Genomic DNA, 16,896 nt, shown 5'->3' with positions numbered 1-16,896 from the left:
TAGTGTATCCAGCCACTGCTTTTAATTCTCGTAGTGGATATCATTCCTGTGCTTCAGGGGATGGATTGCTACTCTGGGAAGGAAGAGGAGGAGCCATGGGTCTATGTCTACCTCATCATGCTGATTAAGAATCCATTCTTTCACGGGTGGTTCCTCCGTCTCTGCTCCATTCACTTTCCACAATTCCAAAATTGCTAGTCTGTTCTGTAATTTCTTCCCTTTGTAAGTGGCATGTAAATATATTGTTATATATTGCAGCACTGATTTTGAGTGTGTGCCCTCCTGCGGCCAATGCATAAACATCTTGTCCTTGTAACAAGGTAACACTTTACACAATTGAACAACAGTAGTGTCCCCCATGACGATACATCATAGGTTACCATACCAATATTCTTACCCAATGTTTATTTCAAATACCACTCACCCCCTTCCCCAACAACACATTTTCATGTGCTTCTCTCCACAATGCCACGCCTTCTGTGTCGCCCAATACGTCCAAACAACACCACATTCAGTGTTTACACCTTAAGCAGCACCATTTCACCTTTACATCGGACCACACCCTTCAGGTCCAAACCATAACTTATCGTCCTCCACAATATATACAAATATACTTTTCACAAATCCTAAACTTTCGCACAACACAAGACTGGAACCAGCAATCACTAGACAAATGAATACTCTATGGCCGTCTTCCCAACTCCTGGTGATGTAATGTTCTATTATTGTGTATTACCCCATAAATGAGGTTTACTAAGTGGTCTTTATTACCTCATACGAGATGTACTGCAAAGTCTTCCCTAAATTTATTAGAAGCAACCTTATCTTCTTCAATCATTTAACTTCATCAAATTGTCCAATATATACAGAAATCCCTCGTTTTGCCAGCCCGATGATATAATTACTTTCCAAGGATTGGCTCAGGGTCTTCGGTATTGAATCTCCACCAATTGCCAGTCGCCCTCTCCCCCAACAGAGCATCCTAAGGGGATCAGACCAGAATTGTCTTCAAAGGGGGCTCCTGCTGCCCTCTCTGTTCATGTGTACTGCAGCTCTCCAGAGGTCACTTCGTAGTTCTTCGGTCAACAGCAGGGAACTTGCAACAATTCAACTATGCCTAGTAAACAATCACCTCTGCTACCATTTGGAATGATGGCCTGGAAAACTCCAGTTTTATGCAGTCAGTGTGGAGCCAGTAAAACTCATTCAGTAATGGAAATAGTCAACGGTAAAGGCAATAACCAGCTTTATTAACATTCAAAATACAGCCGGGACAGCATACAAGCAATACGGTCGCAGCTCTCACATATGTTATACAAAATAGTACCTTATAAACCAAAAGCACATCATAATGACTGCATACCACAACCCTATATGGCATCAAGGCGATAGGTTAGAGGAATTTAATACATATAAGGCCTCATTACAACTTTTGCGTAATGGGTTAACGGGCTCCGCTAATCGAGGCGGACCCGTTAAACCCACTACTCAAAACTAATGAGGACCCCTTGCGGGACCCGGTAAGGACGCCTGGTAAAACCAGGCGTATTTACCGTGTTCCGCGAGGGGACCAAGGAGCTAACAATGGGCCGGTCGTAATCAGCCCATTGTTAGCTCCCTCTCCCATTACCATTGAGCCCTATGGAAGCTCAGATGGGAATGGGAAAGGTCCAGGACCGGGTTCCCAGAGGGAGGAATTACCGGGCCCTCCAAACTCGGAATGGCACGGTAATTCCCCATTCTGGGAACCCGGACCCGGTTTTGGTGGCAGCCATGCCGCCAATAGCGGCATGGTACCGCCAAACCCGTAATGAGGCCCATAGAGTCTAGATGTGTTAATCATTTGATTGGGTTATGCACATCTGATACCTTCCCCTGGAATCATTTCTAAATTGAGAATAGTAAATACATGTCATCTCTAAAATATATAATTGGTTGCCACAACACTTACTGGGCGGCCTAGCACGGTGGCTCCTGATTGATTGGCATGCTACTCACCAACCTTGGACAACTGACAGGTCCTCAAAACATAAGCCAAACTTGGAGTAGGGAAAGAGAGGTCCACTGACTTTATTCCTTTCAATTAAAAAACATATCATCCCTTATTCCTAGGTCATGAGCCAGAGTGATTCCTCTGTAGTTGGCCTTGCATGGAGCCTAGGGTCGGGGCAATATGTGCATGTAGTGAGACAGGTGCCATATCTGTGTCTATTGCTAATGAATGGATGTTGTTCTTCAAGTTGGGTCATGTGTGATGAGACTATGTTTGGAATTATTTCACCCACCATTTATGGGGATTTTAGCTCATTTTAATGTGTGATGGTTTCCATTACCAGCTTATAATTATTCTGTACCTGACTTTCAAAGACTGTTTGTTCATTTAATTCATCTACGAATATATGGCATGTAAAATAAATGACAATAAATAAATACATAAATAAACAAATACATAAATACTTTGGGAATTATTATGTCATGTTCTCTCTGAGCCATGCAGACTCTCCCTATTTTCTCAGTAATCTTGGCTTGGTCTGCATAGCTACTTGCCTGGGCTTTGCATGAATATGTTTTTCAGTAGATGCAGAAATGTTAGTTCTCGCAAATCTTTGAGGGCTTTAATTTACTTGAATTTGTGCTTTGGATTCCATTTTGGAAAAGATGGCTTCTCAGTATTGTTACATTTCTATGTTAGTAAACTATATAGTCATATTGTTTCTATCATATTCAGCTTATCTGCGTTGCTTATGTTAGTATTCTTCATGTCTTAATGGATGCAATTGATACTCTTTGTGCACAAGTGTATATTTGACATAGTTTCGACACACTAAGAACCACTTTGACTTTTTTTTAGAATGATACTATTGGTCTCGGCCAAGGTGGCAAGATTTATTTGATTTGATTAATTTCCTATTGCACTCAACGAAATACACCAGCCGATCCTCCCCAAAGGTAGTATGCAAACGCCACCAAAGATGCCCTTGAATGACCAATCTATCATCTTGAGAGACCTAAGAAAATGACACTAAATGAAATTCCGTCCAAGACTAAGGTATGAACAACTCGCACCACGTCTGTGTACACAAGCCGCAGGCACGGCTACCCATCCATGCACTCTAGAATGCAGCAATAGCTATGCAAATCCAGTTTAGCAGCTTGCATAGCTGTCCACAGTGAAACCCCTGATGTACCTTAACACCTCTGCCACTAGTATACAGCGACAACCTATGGAAAAAAATGTAGTGAACCTGGGCACACATAGCATCTCTGCACTAGCACTATACACTAATCCTCTCTCTGCACTAGCACTATACCATAATCCGCTGACAGAACCCACCCGAGTGGTGTCCTTGGGGCTGCTTACTGGGGTGTCAGCCAAGCCTCCTGAGATCTAACTTGGCAGAATAGTCACACCCATCTTAAACCTAAATCTTAGCATCTCCAACAAATGGACTTTGGTCCCTGTGAGCGTTCCAACCACAGAGCATATTGAGGCCATACAAGGTAAAGGGCCCTGTATAAATGATGATTTCAATTACAATTACAATATCCCTTGTGCGTACACACCTCCAGTATGAATTCTATCACCATACTGCTAGTGACAGGGTTAGCAAACTTAATATCAAACTATCTCCAAATGTCATTTACTCACACGACCAGGTAACAACACATTTCTTCCACACTCTCTATTGGACTTATCACATTAATCCCCACTTTTGCCCACAACTCCATTGGTACGACTAATGGCTTCTTTGATGCAGAATCTTGTCTCATAATCTTAACACTAGCCCCACACAAAAAGCAATATTTTGCTGCACTCTCCACCATGTCATCCATCCCTGGCCACCAGTATCATTCTTTAAATCTACTTTATGTGAAGCTATGACATAGATGTCCTTGATGAGCACTCATCATAATGTTGTGTCTCACTGCTTGGGGAGGAACCGGCTTCTTCCTTCTTGCCAAACTCCACTCACATTGTGCCAGCTCATCATTAATAATTATATGAATTGTTTCACATACTGGTTTATCTGGTGATCCATCCTGCGTATATCCCACTATATATTTGAACTCTTCATTACCTTCCTCTGCCCTTTTCCACTCCTCTTCTGACAACAATGCCACTACCAGATCATGTATGCGTGCAACCAATGTGTCCATTCATTCATGCTGTACCTCTTTTGGTAACCCTAGAAGGGGTATTCTTGATAAACCATCTGCCCTCAAGTTATCCACCCCTTGAACATACTCTACCTTAAAATCTTACTGCTGAGTGTCTGTCAACCAATTTTCAATTCTGGGTGCCACCACTCCTGACACTCGAGTGGAAAACAAATGCACCAGTGGTTTATGGTCACTCCTCACCACAAAAGGCATTCCCACAAATGTATTTATTTTATTTTATTTATTTATTTCTATAGCGACGGTGCCCAAAGGCATCAGGGCGCGTTACAATTAGACAAGGACAGACAAGAAGAAAAACGGGACAACAGGGCAGGTACACAACCTGTGTCGATTACTTTATGTGGTCTTTAGCTGTTTGAAGGTAGTTTATTTAAACAACTGTGTTTTAATTTTATTTTTTCTAAAAGATAGGTATCGTTGGATTCTAATCTTAGATGGTTTGGGATTTCATTCCATTTAGCAGCCGCTTTGGTAGGGAATGCCCACCCAAGTCCATTGGCTTTTTTCAAATGAATGATTTTCACAAGCCCTTGTGCCCTGGACCTTAGGGCTCAGTCTTGGTTCATATAAAGTAACTTGTTTTTTTATGTAGGCGGGGGCAGATCCAAATATGCAATGATGGACAATGGTCATTGCTTTAAAAATAATGTGGTCTACCAGGGCTTGCCAATGAAGGTACTTTCTGTCCTCTGTGATGTGGTCCCTTCTCGATTTTCCAGTAATTGTCCTCACTGCATTGTTCTGAATGACCTGGCATTGTTTGATGCATTTTTTGTTGGCCCCCATCATCAGCGCGTTCCTGTAGTCCAATCTAGGTAGGATTGTGACTCTGGCGATAATGGTGCTGTTTTGTTTACTCAGTAGTGGCCTGATCTGTCTAAGTAGCCTCTGGTGGTATTGGCAGTTACGTTTCAGGTATGCTCCCAAAGATGCTTGCAGATAGACACCTAGTGTCTAAACCTTATCAGGCACCTCTACCAGTAAGCCTATGATCTTGAAAGTGGTATAGGCTGTGTTAATTTAACCCTAACCTGGGGTGATCAAAAAATCATAAGCTCTGTTTTGCTTCCATTGAGTCATTGAGTTGTTGATGCAAGCTAGCTTATTGTTGTCTGCGGTGTGACAGCTGCTTAGTTCAATAACTAGTTGCGTGTCATTGACAAAGTTTGTGAAGAAGACCCCTAGGTTGGTTAATAGGGTACATAGGCATCGCAGGTAGAGGTTAAATAAAAGGGGCAATAAACTAGCCCCATGGGGTACGCCGCAGTTTACGAGTCTGGACGCAGAAAAATGGTCCCCCCAGTGGATCTTGGAGGTCCTATCCTCAAGGAAGAAGGTTACCCCTTCTATGGCTGCTTGAGAGCAATTGCGTGATTTGTCTAGGGCCCCACAGAGTTTTTGGTGGTCGAGCAAATCAAATGCTGCTGAGAGGTCAAATAAAATCAGCATACCTGCCTTTCCCTTATCCAAAATACTAAGCATTTTGGTCTGGATTTCCAGAAGGGCAGTCTCCGTACCATGTGCTCCTCTGAGGCTTGATTGCTTGGAGTGTAGGAGGCTGTTCTCATTGACATACTCTTGGAGTTGGCTATTGGAAACTTTGTCTAGGATTTTTAATAGAAATGTGCAATTCGTTATCGGGAGGAGGTTTGAGGGGTCAAGTTGGTCTAGACCTGGTTTTTATACTAGGGGTGTAATGCTAACTGTTTTATTTACAGTAGGGACTTTATGGTCTCTAAACAAGGCATTTACCATTCTGCGAAGAAAAGAGGCAAAAGTCTCAGCATTGTCCAAAATTAGTTTAAGAGGTAATATGTTTTTGGAGCAGGTTGTTTTTCTGATAGTAGAGAGTACTGTGTTCATCTCATCTAGGGAGGCAGGGGGGAACTTGAATGTAGTCCCCTCCGGGGGATAGGCTCTGAGGTATCCGAAGTGTCATATGGTTGGGTGTCCACCTTAAAGGATTTTATGGTATCACAAGCTTTATGAATTTTATTGTAGAAGGCTGTTTGGACTTTCTCACAGTCTTCCAGTGATGGTTGAAAAGGGGGGGGGGGCAGTGTCAAAGTGTTTCTGCCGATTTTAGAATCTGGAACAATTTGCCACTTGAGCTGGAGGCTGCGGTTATCTGTTCATTATAGTATTTTTTCTTTGCTTCTGTCAATTTTCCCCTATATAAGCTGCCCAGTCCTTTCCATTTCTCTTTGATGTTATCTTTGGGATTGTTTTGCCACTTTCTCTCTAATTTCATTTCTCCTTTTTTAAGTTTGCAGATTTCGGCATTAAACCAATTTTGGTGGTTTAGGTTGGGTTTGACCTGTTTACACTTGAATGGGTGCGTGTTTGTCTAACTCTACTTGTCTTAAAAATGACATCAACTGCTCTTTGTCCCCTGGCTCACTTTCTCCTTTGATCACTACTTCCAGCCCTGGTTTCGGTTTTAACCTTTCTGCTGTTACCACATATCCCAAGTTCTTAACCTCATTCACTTTAAACATACACTTTTCATTCTACAACAATCTGTCATGTTCCTCCTCTTCCCATAAACACACCAGGATGTCATCCTGGAAATAGTGTATGCCCCTGTTAACTCTGAATATATTTTCCATAACCCTATGAAAAACAGCACTCACAGAGGCTAGCACAAATGTCCTGTGTTTATAAGTGTACGCCCCATGGGTGTTATAATGACATGATATGTCATGAGTCAGGGTACAATTCTATCTGATGATAGATCAATATTTGAAAACCATCTCCCTTTTCCCATGGTGGAAAACATACTGTTAATATTGGAAAGGGAATATCTGTCTACTCAAATTTTTCATATCACATAGGTCCACACACTTGCATTCTCTATGATCTGCCTTCTGTGTGAACACAATAGGTGACAACCAATCACTCACCTCAACTGGCTCTATCATCCTTTCCCTGCAGTTTTACCAGCTCCCGTTCCAAGTCCTACCTTACACTAAAAGGAACTTGCCTTATCATGTGTACTCTAGGTAATGCACCCCATTTCAATTGTATCATGTCACTAAAACCTCCCTATCATGTCCTGAAATACTTCTGGAATCCTATTTGATACTCCTTCACCATTTCTGCTTGGCAAATAAACACCTGTATTTGAATCTCCTGCCCAGGACTGAGTATCATTTATAAATGTCTTTGATGTCTCCACCCCAACAAATAGCACTCTTTCACAGTAATGTATACATTTCCCCACAACTATATTGCACCAAATATAACCCATGATATGGCTTGTATTCCTCCATATGCGGAAGGATAAATTGCATTCTCTTATAAAACTGTGTGCACCTTTCCTATGCAGGATTTATATACTGTTTATGATACCAATGCATACGGTCTACCAGAGTCTACGAGCCTTGGCATGTGTACACCATTTACTGTGAGCTCCATCAAAAGGAACCTGTAATGTACTTCTTCCTCATCCTTCTCTCTTGTTGTAGGTGTCTAGACCTGCACTACAACCTAAGAGTAGTCTGTGCTTTCATCCACACTCACTATATTTAATCGAGCTCTCAAACTGGTTTCCTTTCTCCCCAAATCATGTGTTTGGCTCACTATAGAAGCAAACTGCCCTCTCCAATTACTTTTCAGGAACTCTTCTTTTATTGCTGGGCAATCAGGATCTGATGCTATCTGGCCCACAATTCCTCACCAGAAACAAGCACACTTAAAATGTGTTCCAACTAATGTACTTCCGCAAGCATTTAAAGACTCTTTGTTCTTGGTCACCACTGCCATTATACTGTCCCCTTCAGTTTGTTGCATGGCTTTGACCTCCTTACTAATTTCATCTTTTGTTTCTTTCATTTCCACACATTGGGCACAGTTCCTACTCAAATCTTTGCTTCTTGCTATTGCCAACTTCTCAGTTAATGTGGGATTCTTATCTTGTCACAAGGATTCTTAGCTTCTCACAATTCCTCTTGTATACTAGAGTCTGACGTGTGCAGCACCAATATATCCTTGATATATTCATCATAGAATCCAGTGAAATGGCATGAGGCAAACAATATCCCCAGATCTACTATGTAAGCATCCATCCACTCCATCTGCATCTGCATCCGCTTGCGAGAAAGCTCAGTGTTTGTCCTATGTCAATACTGTTTCTCCATTTTCTGGAGTGCCAAGTCAAACAAGGTACTTCTTGAAGGCCCATCGCCCCCAGCTTCCTCTGATGTAAGTAGATCCTCAGTGTGCTAAATAGCTCCCACCGCCTACTTCACCAATGAGGTCATTGATGTGGCATGTTTGTGTTCATCTGATAATATGTCACCACCGATGGCCAGTAAATAAAACCTCAACAAGTACTTCCACTTCTCCAATTCTGTAAGCAGGTTTTCCTGGACCTTCCAAAATTAGTCTGTCAGTGTATTTTATGGACTTACCATACTGTGTTTCTTCAAGGGGATCTCTTTATTCCTGTGCAATCCAGCTGTATATCATCCACTTTGGAAGTACACTTCCAACTGACCTCATCCCTAATAGCATCCCAAAACAACGTACAGTTCAATAGAACAAATTGTGTCTCTCCAGGTGCCTTTTTTGCCATGTATGCACCTAACATACCCAATTGAATGGGAGTTTTTTTCAGAACTGCCTACACCCGTCTTGCATAATCAAATCCTTTTTGGAACTGGCTGTGCTCATCTCCAGTAAGTCACATCCATGACACGTATCATGCTCTCTCACCACCGCCAGGCAGGCAATCTTGCATTCCCATCAAGACCTTTGATACAGGACCCCGGCCTGCACTGGCCTGCTGGTGGTGCATTCCTCTGCCGCTCACTCAGCTGTTTGCTTACTTGGATAGAGCTCTGTTGCAACATTCACCCACTTATCACCATTGAAATGATGCTGCCTGGCAGCCAGACGCTAGTGAACCTTTATGGTCCTTTTAATTGAGGTAGACATCGTACGATGGAGGGGATGCAGAATGACTCTTACACCAAATAATAAGACCAACTCAGGAAGTTGGCAAAATGTCTTTCTCGACTGCTTTATTTTCAATTGTCTAAAACAGTGAGTTAAAACGGACATCAACGGATGTCGCACAGCATGATCTCAATGCATTTCATTAAAAAAAAACATTACTTTTATAGCATAAACATGTCATCTGTGATGTCACACTAGGTGGCAAATTAACAAAAACCTATGTGCGATGGTGGTTGCCTTAGGGGAACATCTAAGTACACTTTCTACACTGGGTGGGATTGTGATTGGGTCTCTACAGTCAGGTGAACAACTTATGCCCACCCCTAGTGCAAGTCATCTTCCACAGTTATTAGATAAACAATACATCATTGGCTCTCAAACTATAAGGTCCTTCATTATATGGCTTTCTACAATTGGTTGGCACACTTGTACGCTTCCAGAACATTCTATTCACTAGCAGCATGTAAGCTGGTACCCCAGGTGTCAGTGAGTGGATTTGACCATGTCTCCCCACCCAATTAGCCCCATATCTTTGAACACGCATGCCTTCTGCCATGCAATTTACCTTTGAACTCGGCCTTGTAGTACCTTTACTTCTCTGGGAATATAAGGGAGTGTGAGCATATGCTTATCAAAATTCTAGTCTGCATGCCCACTTCTATTTCCATTCTGGACTCAAGTGACAGGAGACCATGAATCTGCCCATATTATAGCATTAAATTGTCTTCAATAAAGAAAGTTTGCAACTTAACAAGGGATGCCTTGGCGTCTCACATTCACTGTTCTTCAAGGACTGATAACCAGTTGCCTTCTAACCGATATTACCCAAATTGTTTGTTTACAATTGTTCGAATGATACAATTGTTTGAATAACGGGTCCAAATTGACCTTCTGCACAATTGACCGTATGGTCATTTTTATATATATAATGGGTTGGGTTGGGGTAATAATAATATAAGGGGATTGGGTGGGGGGGTTGGAGAGGGGTTGGTTTGGGTGGGGGGCTGCAGGAGATTACCCCCCGCATATATATCCTAATTGACAATTTAAATTCAGTCAATTGTGCTGAAGGTCAAGTGTCGTTCGAACAATTGTCATTTGTACAATTCGTATACAACCTTCTAATCACAGGGCCATTCTTGGGATCATGCAAGAAAGTGTGAATGTCCACATCACTTCTAACAAGTGTAGGATAAGCTTGAAGAATAAACAATAAACAGCAAGTAGAAGTCTATGGGCATCTTCGTTGGTCAGGACCATAGGGCTAGCCAAATAAACAATCAGTGAAAAATGACTCAGGGGCACTGCTCACGTTTCCAATGATCAAATCCAAATTCGAAATCCAGTTCAGGCATATTTGTGATTCATTAACAACTTTTTAAGGTTCATTTTCAAAGATTCATGCGGCTTAAGCAAAGGATTGCACTCCTGCTATAATATCTATAAAGAGTGTCCAAGCCATAGTCCAAATGCAATCTGCATTTATTTATCAGTAACTTTATTGTCCTTCTTCTTTGTCATCGACCGAGTCTGCACATTCTGAAATTCTTCTTGTCTTGCTTCTGGATCGATCGTTGGGGGTGCTGCAACCTCACCAATGTGTAGCTTCACTTCGTTCAGATGGATCCAAGCTCGTCTGCCTTGAAATTTCACTGCTGAAGGAGTAACATCAAATACAAAAGGTCCATCGAACCTTGGCTCGTGCCACTTCCTAGTGAAGTTTTTGATCAGCACGGTGTCACGAGGAAACAGTCATGGAGCTGATAAATGGTCAAAAAATCTGGTTGCTGAATGGTTTTCATCTGTGTTCTGAGACAGACCACCCTGGTGCTTGATTTGATCTGAAATGACAGATATACTAGCGGTCATACAGGTAAAATACACACGTAGCTCATTTTCTAACATTTCTGCAGTGCTCTGGGCATCACTTCTACTCCTCAATGGAGGAGTTAAAAGCATTCTCGTTCGCCTTCCTGTCACTAATTCATGGGGTGTGAGGTGGTGGTCCGAGCCAGGCTAATTTCTTAGCGTGGGGGACCCCAACCTTTTGTGTATGATTAGCAAAATGTACATATCAAATGAAATGGTGAGCAACATATATTTTTTGACTGAACATATCAGTGCTCAGTTGGCGGACAAATGATTGCAATACACATTAGAAATGTAATAAACTTAGAAAAGTTAATTTGTAGTACTTATTAGTTACTAGACCACTTGCAATTCTAGTAAAGGAAATGTGAAAAGCCTTTAACTTCATTTGACGTTAAGGGGTTGTTTACAGGAAATGTTGAGGAATTGAGTGGTCAGTAGTACATTTTTAGACACATAGGACCAGTCAAGTGTTCAAAAATATAGTAAGACTTAATAAACATTACCAGAGGTTTCAGGTTCTCGAGCAAAATATTTTAAAGACATTTAATGCAAATGTTTGGACTGTAAAATTGGTCACAAATGGAACACTGATTTTCAGGTGTACTTTTGGGTTCTGCCAGGGGATTTTCTGGGATCTTTAGTGGTAAATGGTGCACTCGTGAGCATACAAGATCAACAATATCGTCCCATAGTCATCGATTTCTATATTGTGGATTGTTTCTTCTTCAGGAATTTTATGCAATTATGCATTTATGTTTGAAAAAAGAGTGAACACTATCCACTTGAGTTAATTTTCCAATGTCCAGGGTAGGCACCACAAAGAAGATGTCAGACAGCCTGAGGGCTAGTTGACGATGCCTGACCTCAACAAGGAGGCACTGGAAAGAATTACTAAATCAAAACAAAATGCGATATTCTCTTAAAACGTTAAATAGTTTAGAGGCCACAAAGGAACGTATCAATTTGAGTCATTGGTTGAAACTATCTGGGTTATAGAAAGGGATGCCCCCCCCCCATGGTTCAATGCAGAATGCAGAATCTTGAAAAGAAAATTCAAGAACGATTGGAGGAGTGGTGTGTACATGGCTGGTCAGATTTATAGTTTTCAAAATGGCGTGTACAAATTTCCAAAAAATCCCCAAAAATGTGTTGAAAAACAATGGGAGATTTTTCAAACGACACCACATTTTTATGTTTAATTCAGTTGTCGAAACAGGCATTATGCCATCTCCTTGGACAAGTTGTACTTGGACCACCAGCCCCCCAATGTTATATAAGATATTCTCCAAATGTTTGGTGCTTAGAGTGGAGGAGTGGACTCAAAGTAACAATATCTTGAAGGCCTCCAAAACGGTTTTCGGGAGTGAGCTTAGTACAGTGGACCACTGCTTCACTCTGAGCACCATGATGGAGAAATCCTGTAACTTTATGATATAATATGAAAGGTTATTTATAACCTGCTTAATACCCAGAGGTTTCTAAGCGCTGACCTTGGAATTGAACCTGTGATTAGGGAGGGAGATTATTTTTGCCTTTTTTCAGATTTAGAGAAAGCATTTCATTGTTAGAAACATAGTTTGGTGTAATTAACATTGTATTGGGGTCCCTAATGTATTAGTAAATCTTATCCAAATGTGATATGCAGAAATATTAGAGTCTGGGGAATTATTCATTGTTTTTCCCGACCAATAAATGTGAAAAGCAAGGATGTCAGTCAGTCCCCAATTATTCCTTTCAGATGTTAATTCTTGTACTTCACTTAAGAAAGTTAATCCACCCTCCATGAAAGGGTACATGTTGTAGCATGCTTCTTTATGCCAAAGACACAGCTATTTTGAACTTAAACCCAGCAGGTCTCTAAATGGCCTGCTAAAAAAAAATGACGATTTTAGGATCTATAGTTTGAAATTAAATATAATAATAACAATCTTGATGGTGCTTGGAAAAAGGTTGAAACCTTGTAGCTAGTTTTGTAATGAATGTAGAGATGAGGGGGCAGTCTCATTTTTATTTGAGCCTACTCTTCTCAAAGAGCGGTGCTTCGGTCAATCATTTTGAGAAGACAGCTGAAAGGGCATCATTAAGGATTAAAGGGCTTTCTACATTTGTATTTCAAGTTTGGGGATTCTGATTGGACAAGTGCCTGGAGGTATATAAGGCAAAGGTCTGTTCCATGATTTCTATGATAGTGAAATCTGGACTGGTTCACACTGTCATGTCTTGAAGGGGTTTCAAAATAAATGTATGTGCCAAATTGCAGGTCTCCCTGCAGATACACCTTGTAGTGCCTTATGGGAAAATTGGGGATGTTCAGTTTGAAGGTGTTGAGCCAGTGAAGATGTTTTACTTATTTTTTAAAACCACATCTGGGATTTTCTGCTAATCACATAATGAATTTCAGTGCACATGTGATTGCAGCCTCCCCTGGGAGAAATAGATACTTGTGGTTCGGGGGTTGTAAGGCACTGTCCCTTCGGATAGGGGTGGGTTATAACTAAATTTGGCACATTAAGTCAACTCAAAATAGCTCTTAAAGCAAGAGCACTCCTGATGGGGAAAGAGGCATATGCCCAAAATATACATAGGCTGCACTGTATAGCTTTATATACAGACTTACATACAGATATAAGATGGCAAGGAGAAATCTGTAAATAAAATCCCCAGAACTCAGGAGGCTGATGCAAATGGCACATTTAAATTTACTCACCCCCTCAATAATTTATGGTCTGCAGGATAAAGCACAAAGTGTGCCTACAAAGTACGAGTTAATGAAGATTTGGTTAATTTCCTGTTAATTTGTCTTTTCTCTGTTTTGCATAAGCGTGGACATACATTGCAACTATGCTTCATATATTTAATTGTAATGATCAGGGTTGTATCTGTAGTTTGTTTGAATATTTGGGCTTGTTCTCTGAGACGTTTATGAAATATGATACATGTTTTTAAATGTTGTTAACTTAATGGAGAAATATGATTAAATAAATAATGATTGAGTAATACTGGTCATTATATGGTAGGCTTTAAATATCCCTTCACTGTGGCTTTGGAGGTTACCTCCTAAGAATGATTTTGCCTGTAATGGTAAATAGTGGATTGTAAAGATCCTGGGGCCTGTTACATTGGTGAGGAAGTGGTTAGGAACAACAATAATACTTTTCTGAAGGATTTAGAGCCTCTTTTCTCAGGGATTTTACACAAGACTTGTGGTAAACATTGGTCAAAACTTTGAGCATTTGATGACCACTTCATAGAGGGGTGTGCTGATGTTAACTAAGTATGTTGATTAATTAATTGCTGTGTTCATTTAAATTAATTCAAAGTAAATTATTTTGATTTGAATTTAGGAATCATTTATTATGAAAAATGTGGCATGCATTTACCTTATCTGCCCATTAGCCACATGCCAGATGAGCAGAGTATCAAACTTTCACAAGGACACTATGTAATACTACATTTAGGTGGCACTACAATACATTTTTACAATACATATATTGCATAATGACATGAAACACACACCTCACTTTTACACAAAGCAGTGCTTGCTAAATATTTAATAAAGAAACGTTGGCTATGCATGCCACTTATTTGTCCTTTATACCTCATACTAGCTGTACGAAGGAACATATGACAATTTTCTCCAGGGCACCAACAAGGTTCAATTATTTTACTTGTATATTTGTCAGCTGGGAAAATTATCTGAAGAGGACATGGTTTTAAAAATTACTCTGCTATAATAAGTAAGGACGTTTAGCGAAAAATTGAATGCATTGTGGCAACAAACACACATTTTGCATGTATAAAAATAAGCCAGCTGGAACCACAACAGGCTTCTTGTACAACATTTTTGCACACTGAGGTCTTATCGCTTCAGCACCTCCTTCTAGGTCTACACACCATGGCCCAGAGCAACTGGCGAGCAACAATTTATGGTGCTGAAAACAACATGTTGCTCCTGAGCTACAAGTTGTGGAACAGTGCTGTAGGGCATATAGAGCTATGGGCAGGCAATATAGCCATCCCTTCTTCAAAGTTAACTTGAGTTTGGCAATTCTCTTTAAGGAGACTGTTGAGCCTCTCACATATCCATCTTGTTTGCGGGTGATAAGCAGAAGAAAACTTGTGTTTAATATTTGATAATAGACTAATCTGCTCAAATACGTCATTGACAAAATGTGGCCCATTATCGGATCTCAGCACTTCACTCACTCACCATCTTGGAAACACTTCATATACTAAAACCTTTGTTGCGCAAGTGGCATCAGGGTTTGACCCAGAACTGCTTCGATCCACCTAGAAAAGGGACACACCACCATTATTAAATACCTGTTTCCATTAGGCACCTGCAGCATATCAACATAATCGATATGTAAATGCGGAAAAGGACCATTCGGTCGAGGAATTACTCCTCCTATTGTTCGCAGTTTATGCCCAGTGGTAAACTTTTGACATACGATGCAATTTACTACATAAAATGCAACATGTTCTAACAAATTTGGCAGGAACCAGTCCTCTGCAATTGTTGCAGCAAGACTGTCACTAGTTACATGCGCAGGGTTGTACAGCTGTTCAAGACCTACCCTTGATAATGCAACTGGCATCACAGGCTTTCCAGTGCTGTCCTGTTGCCATAATGCTTCTGTGGGGATAAAGAACTCACCTTTTGCTTCCATAATTCCTGCTATTCCTTTGGAGCACTGCATTGGAACTCCATTAATTGTGCTCTGTAAATGATTAAATCCTTCACTCACTACCATAAATGCAACTACTGTCTCCTTAATATCTGGAGTATCAAAACTTGCAATATCTGGTGAATATGCAACCCTCTTGGCTTCTACGTCTGCAGCTCCGTTCCGGCATGAGATAAAGTCAATTTGGTTTAATTTAGTTTAGTTTAGTGTATTTATTTGTAACATGCACCGAGCCCAGAGGCATCTGGGCGCAATGCTTACAAGTTTCAGACAGAGAGTAAAAACAGAGAATACAGCCGACTGATACATAATGTTACATATATACATAAGATTATAATATGATACAGCGTTACATTTATATAGCAGAAGGAAATTGCTGTGTGAAGAAATTACATACATATATACATGAACAGGTCGTGAGTATGCAACCAAAACGCTGTCTTGCTCAAGGAGCCAGGCTTTAACCTTGTTCCAGAAGAGGAGGTAGGAAGGTTCCTCTCTTAGATATAGAGGGAGGGCATTCCACTTCTTGGCAGCGAGGACTGTTCGCTTAGATTGCACTGCGCCTTTAACCTTCGCTATGGATACTAGGAGTTGTAGTGCCTTAACAAGCCTGTCCGATAAAGATGCGTGCTGCACTGGAGTGCCATCAGCTCTGACGTAGCCCCTCCTTTTCCAACGTGCATGTACGGTTGATGTCAAGTGGGCGGAGATACTGTACACTGTCACTTCCTGCCCTGCATGATTCTCGAGCACGACAATAAGCGCTACCAATTCTGCTGCTTGCGCCGAAATGTGAGACAGTAGTCTTGCACTTGCTGCAATCTCAAACTCGCCATTTGTTCTATGCCTTACCCCTGCAGCACCATAATGTCTTTCTCCATTTGTTTGATCAATTTTCAAAGAACCATCAATAAAGGGAATTTCCCTTCCTGCTAACGCATTTTCTGTTGCACGTGGTATATCATCATACAATTCTATATAATTAGTGCACTTATGCACATGCTCACCCTCTGCCACTGGCTCAGCTACAAAGGTGGCATGGTTCACAATTTTACATCTGACAATTTTGATAGCTGGAGTTGATTGTATTATTTCATAAACAGAAGCTCTGCGGGATGTCAATGGGCCTCATTCCGAGTATGGCGGTAAGGGATAGCGGCCACCGGTAACGAGACCGGTGGCGGTATTCCCT

This window comes from Ambystoma mexicanum, chromosome 10 (assembly GCF_040938575.1).
Source record: "Ambystoma mexicanum isolate Mex_15411 chromosome 10, UKY_AmexF1_1, whole genome shotgun sequence".
NCBI lineage: Eukaryota > Metazoa > Chordata > Amphibia > Caudata > Ambystomatidae > Ambystoma > Ambystoma mexicanum.
This window is presented reverse-complemented; position numbering follows the sequence as displayed.